Below are 6,657 nucleotides of genomic sequence, written 5' to 3'. Positions count from 1 at the left end.
GTTTCAGAAGTGCATTTATTGGGTTGCTATATTAACAAGAGAGCTAGAATTTGGGGCTTGCATTACTGAATAATAAAATAATATGTAATTAGGACAACAAAAGTTTTACACTTTCTAGGATTTAATTGCATTTGCAATTTCTACAAATGATGCAGACTCACAGTAAGTTTGACCTATGTATCAACGGACATAAATTGAACATTTTCACTATGATGTCTGCAGGGAATACACATCATTTGAGTAGCACGTGTTACATAAAAATGAGATGCAGTGTTCCAACTGAGTGTTGCAGAACACAGCATTAACAGAGGAAATTAATTTTCATTTGGTAACTGGCAATTCATGCTAATTAATGTGCCCTAAAGGATGTATAAAGAATCCCATGATTGTGCTTAAATTCTGAGACTTGTATTCATCAGGCTCAGGAATGGCCTTTCGTGTGTACCTGCACTATTACAAATAAAGAGCTACTGAAAAGAGGTAAAATGAACAACTATTAAAGCCTGCCCTTTGTTCTTGTTTTTAACACCAACTCTGTTTTATGTATTGCTCTGGCAAACACTGACGCTTCATTCCCTCTCCCAAAGTGCACTGATATTTCATTTCCCTGCCATTCTTATTGCTGAAATAGCAGACACAAAACAAAATCAAATTCCATGATTGCAGGATGTTGTGAACTCACGCACCTCAAGATAGGTTCAGTCCCAGAGGAAATTTGCAACTGCTGTATGGGTGGGATGCTGAGTGTTACAGGTCGTGCACTGCCCCTTTGAGATGTGACAGAACACTGGGAAAGATCCTGAGTTGTGTTTTAGTGCTTAAACTTCATGGTACCTCTCTCTAAGACCAATTTGATTCTTAAAGTGCATAAATAGGGGTGGGAAAAACTTGCAGTTTGAAAGATGCGATTAATGGAGACTCCATAAGAGTTTATCTGTATTTCAATGAGCAATACCATGGGGTTAATTCAGTATTTTTGATTGCTTCATTATATCTTCGTAGTAATAACAGGACTATTAGTGCAGGAAGTATTAAGAAGGCAGATTAATATTATCCGTAGCTCAGAAGAAACTGAGTTGTAAAGTGACTTGAAGCCACATGATGAGTTTGTAAAAGAAAATAGATTAAAGACATTACAGCTTGCTAAGCCCATGATGAGCCTTTTAAGCCATGCTCCTCTTTGCAGGCATTCCATGTGTCTGGCTAAGCACTGCCCACTCTGCATACCGGCCAGGAGCAGGGCAGTCTCTTACATGAGACGATAGGAATAGTGCTCACAGAGGCTGGCTTTTAAACATTTTGTGCTATTATAATGAGAGCAGAGACACCAACACAGACTTTACCCCTACCATGGAGATACCAGTGACTGCTGCAAGGAGCACCACAAGTCTGTGGTGGATAGTAGGCTGCCTGCATTATGTCAGAGCTCAGAATTCTACTTTACTTCCATCATTGTTCAGACTTGCCACCTTTATAGCTGTGTGTGGGATCTACATTCTACTTTTCTCACAAACGCTGTATGTGCTTTGCTGGATCCGCCTGTCGTCTGGTTTGAGAAATCTGGCTCAAGATCTGCGGAATCAGTTGGTTTGCTGCTGCCTTGTACTTGTGCTTACTTGATCCCGATGCTGTCCTTAAAGGCATGCCATTACCAAACTGCCAGGAACTCTCTTTGCCTTTAGGACAAAACATGAAAATAGCAACACTGAAATAGCACGGAAAGGATCTCAGAATTTCCCAGGCAAATGAAGATCTGCTGTGAGTCTATTTGAAATGCAACAATGTGGACATATGACCAAAAGCACCTGAAGTGCTTTGGCCAAGCTCCATTAACTGCTCAATAAAAGGCAGTTAGTCATTCACAGCACGACCTTCAAGGGTGTTCAAAGGGATTTTTTTCCTGCAGCAAAACACGCCTTGACAGCAGAACTGCACGCTCTGCTGATGCGCGTATTGTTATACTCCAGGGATAATCACAGTTATCACTTACGTGTGTCTCAGCCCAGAAGTTGAGCTAGAGCACCTAGGAGGAAGACAACATGCCTTAGAGGAGATCAAATCGTTGTAAGCATTCACTGAAAACCCTACTTAAGGGATACTTTGACATCAGAAAGTTAAGGTGGGCCACTTGCAGTTTTTGCAGGCACAGAAGTACCAAACTACAACTAAAATCTGTGTATTTGCACTCCTGAATACCAACAAGAAGATAGGTTTTAAACTCAAGAGATCAGATACATCTTGGCTGCAGAGGCATGGACTTCTCCTTTTTGCTCTCTGTTAGTCCTAATTGGAGAGAAGCACTATGGGGTTTCACCTTGAGCATCAGGGTCACATTGAATGCTGGCACAAAGAAATGTGCTAACTCGCACCTACCAAAGCAAATCATAAAAGCTGTCTACTGTAGACTTCTCTGTTTCCTTCCCTCTGCCAGCATCTGGAGTTTCAGAACATGCCTATGAGGCTGCGCTCAGTGTTTTTTAATATGCTTTTTTAAAAAGGGTTTATTTCCTGGAGAATTGGGTGGCACAGACCACGACCTTTAATGAGATGGGTTATTCTTAGGTTAGCCAAGATTTGTAAATGAAACATCTTTTCTATAACGTTCCTACAAGCAGCCTGTGACGCTCTTAATCCAGATCAGAAGCAACAGATGCCGTCAGTAAAGTTAAGCTGCTTCTGTGCTGCTGCACACAGCAAATGCTGCTCACGCACCCACTGTGCCAGGTGGGATCCTCCAGCCATCCCCATCCCTGCCCCAGCCTCACTGCCTGAGCAAGCAGAGATGGCTGCAGCCTGTAGCTCTGTGTGGTGACATTTCATTGGTGTGCCAGTATTTGGAAGGAACGTACTGATCACAAGGTATTTTGCTCCCAAGCTGTAGTGCTGACCATGGATGTACTTTAAGGAGACAGGCAGTGAGAAGTATACAGCTGATTATGGCTGGGAAAGAACACTGACAGAATTTCTCATATTACTGTAAAGAGCAGGGTTAGGTTTTAATTCTGTTTCAAATCTTTGGTTTTTATGATCTTTTTTTAGTAACTTAGGAGAAAATGTGCTTGTTTTCCCAATAGTCCATCTAAGTAAACACTGCAAGTTCCCCACCTCTTAACCTGACCAAATACTTTTAACCAAATAAACAGCTTTTCTACCTGTTCAGAGCACTGTTTTGGGTGATAAAGCTCTCGGTAATCCAGTCTCTCTTCTGTGCTCCTTGTTCTTTTCTCTTATAAGTAACACTGATCTGTCTCTGCTGCATAAAAGCATGCAACCCAACCCTGAAGAAACTTTCATGATCTATTTTTCCTTATGGCTATTACTACTCCTACAAGCTGATCACTTTTACAGTATCTTCAAATTCTAATATTTGAGTGCATATTGCAAAGGATATAATACACAAAGGTAGATCAGCTCGAGTCCTCAGAAATACTGTTCTCTGATTATAATGCATGCTATGTAACATGCCTACAGCGTGTATGCTTTTTGTAGTCCAGACATACAGGACTTATTTTAGTCTTCTTGGGCTGCTCAGCAGACATATAATGAGCTGTTGTTGTGAGCCAGCAATAGCAATCACACCAACCCTTGAGGCTGTTATGTTATAGAAAAAGAAGCATTTCACACACAAGTAGTAAGCTGTCAAACACAGGATGAGCAAAATAAGCCAGTATTTTTCCCCTGTTTTGTTTTGCTTACATTTTGGCTTCTGGCAGTAAACCAGATCTCTGGATCTGCAGGAACCACTGTTATCAGCTACTGCTGCTATGTTCCTGATACTTACCTCATTGTGCACAGTGAAATACTACTGGGTTTTACCTGTGCCATTGCCAGAATTTTGGTGTTGCAATGTTTAGTTGTCCAGTACATCCACAAGTCAATCTAAATCACAGAAGAATAGTCTACAAACAGTCGAGTTTGTATAGGCATGCAAGTCCTACCTGGTGTGCTGGACATGTGCCCACAACATGACAGACTCAGCAAGAGCAGGCTGCACAATACATCCAATTAGCAGGGTAAATGATGGAGCACAGACATGTGCCCAGCTCTGTGCCCTTGCCAGCATGGCTGTGCTATGCTCTGATAAGATCTGGGCACCTGTACATGCATCTGGATCTGGGTGCTACTGGGTGTCCCTGTCATGAGAATGGTATTTAGCTCTGCTGCCCCTTTCTCCACTGGAGCCATCACAGTCTGAAGGCTTCAAAGAAGAAGAAATTGAGAATCTTTTGTTTATCCTGATGTGGACTTAAAAGTGAGAAGGGTGCCTATTTTGCCTCCAAGTTTAGGTGCAATATTCCTATTTCCAATATTGTGCCTACTCTAGACTGGGACAATTCATTTCTCAATTCAAGTGTTTAAAATCAATCATTTACTACTACGCCAGCATGACTTAACAGCTAATGGAGAGAAACAGGCAATACCAAAGGATGATTCAACTCATCCTAAGATATAATGTCTAAGTTAGGTGAGAAATATTGCCCTCCAGACATGTTTATTGCAGTACATTAATTATAAGTGGAGCCTCAGTGAACTCAAGCTGCAGAGAAATTGCAGAATGAGAACTAAGATGATTTCCACAGATCTTAGCACCATCTCCAGATCCACTAAGAACTGCAAAGCTTGTTGATGAGCAGCCTTATTCTCTGTGGGACGTTCCCAGCCTATGAAACAGAGAGCAGCAGTAATTGCAAAAATATGCTAATATGTCAGCATATGTGAGCTAATATGTTTTATCTGTTTACACTTAAAGGTTTGAGGACAAATGTACACAGGGGACTGGAAAGAAACTTAAAGAATGGGCTTTAGGCTGGAGTTCAGAAAGTTTGGGCTGCCAAAAACTAGAATAAATAAATAAATAAATAAATAAATAAATAAAAGGACAGAAGTTATTTTACCTGATCTACTTCTGACAATGATCAGCGAGGGAAGAGAATAAAGTCTGCAAAGCCAAGTGCTACCTGGCTTCTCAATCTGGAAGCTCTGTAGAGTTCACTGCACAGGTCTTCTGCTGGCCCTGGCCGCAGGGCAAGGATGACCCCTAAACACACATAAATATCCTACCTCCTAGCCACTGGCTATCTACAAACCGTTCTCCATCATCCCAAGCTCAAATACCTCCGTGCAAACACAGACTGGAGTGTGATGTGACATTAAACTTGATGAAGAGCTACACAAGTTCTGTAGTGCTTAAAGTCATCATATATTCAGAAAGCAAGAGCCAGAACAATCTTAAATGATCCCAGGTATGATGCTGTTGGCACAGTCTTGTTAATGAAAACAGAAGTGAGGCTTTTGAAAATTGTTTCCCAGACCTCTATTTGTTGTCCAGTTTCGGTGTCATTTTGAAATATATAGCATGTAAAGTCACACCAAATAGCAGGAAGATTGGTTCCTGATGTCAGAAGAGTCATTCCTGGCAAGCTGCAATGGATCTGTTAGTATCACGTGGAAACTTCTTCCAACGAGCCAGGAATGAAACCTTGCACAGTAACAGATCCAAATGAGAGAAGAGCAGGAAATTCACTATTATGCTGAAGACTTATGTTGTAGCCACCAATTATTTTAAAACCTCCACAACACTGTATTATCAGTACTTATTCACCTCATGGCCCCAGAAAGCACAATGGTCTCTCAGCGGAGATGAGACATGACCTCAGCTTGACAACTAGCATTAAAGTTAAGCGCTGCACTTAAGTATGCGCATAAGATGAGTAGAGCCAATGGCTTCAAGAGGTTACACTTATCCAGCACCGCAGGCAGGAGCTGCAGCGTCCTGGGGACAGAATCGTAGAATGGTTTGGGTTGGAAGGGTTGTAGCAGAGGCGAAAAGGAGGAGCAAAGGGACACAATGACTGAGGGGACACCCAGCGTTGCTCATCCACCATAAACATGGAGCAGAAAGATCCCTGGAGGTGTTCAAGAAAAGGGTAGGTGTGGCACTGAGGGACAGGGGTTAGTGGGCATGGTGGGGGTGAGTTGATGGTTGGAGCTGATGATCTTAGTGGTGTTTTCCAGCCTTAATGATTCTAGGAGTGTGCAGTTACAATGGTGGCATGGCCAGCACAAGGAGAAATGAAGGGATGGGTTCCTTGAGAGGACAGAAGGGAGCAGCTCTGCTCAGGAAAGCCAAGAAACTCTGGGTGCTGCTGAGAAGTCCAACAGGACGCTGGAGCCAGAAAAGGGGGAAATGGAGAAAAGCTGAAGAGAAACAAGGTTTTAGAAAAGCCTAATGGGAAAACGATACGCTGTGAAAGCAATGTGAAATATCCGTGCGTTGTTAATGGTTTATGAAGGCTTGGAAATGCGGCGTCGGTGTTCAGGAGGCACTGCACAGTCACAGTGGAAGTGTGAGAGCCGCTGACTCCGTCAAGAGCAGACCCAGAGCACACACAGCGTGACAAAGGGGCTCATTTCATTTTCAAGAAACCGGGAAACCTCTCTAATTCTGAGAACCTTGATTAGAACCTCAGCTTTGACAAGAGTGATAAAATTGCAACCCGGACCCAAACTGCAGCCAAACGGAAACCACCTGGCTCTCGTCCAGCCGTTTCAGCCGACCGAAACGCAGGGACAGGGAAGCTCCCGCTGCCCTATCCGCCCAGAAGCCGAGGCGAGGGCTCCCGAGGAGGCTGACGGACGGGGCCCGGCCCCGCAGCG

Source organism: Meleagris gallopavo, chromosome 2 (assembly GCF_000146605.3).
Source record: "Meleagris gallopavo isolate NT-WF06-2002-E0010 breed Aviagen turkey brand Nicholas breeding stock chromosome 2, Turkey_5.1, whole genome shotgun sequence".
NCBI lineage: Eukaryota > Metazoa > Chordata > Aves > Galliformes > Phasianidae > Meleagris > Meleagris gallopavo.
The sequence above is the reverse complement of the archived record's forward strand: the minus strand, read 5'-3'. Positions refer to the sequence as shown.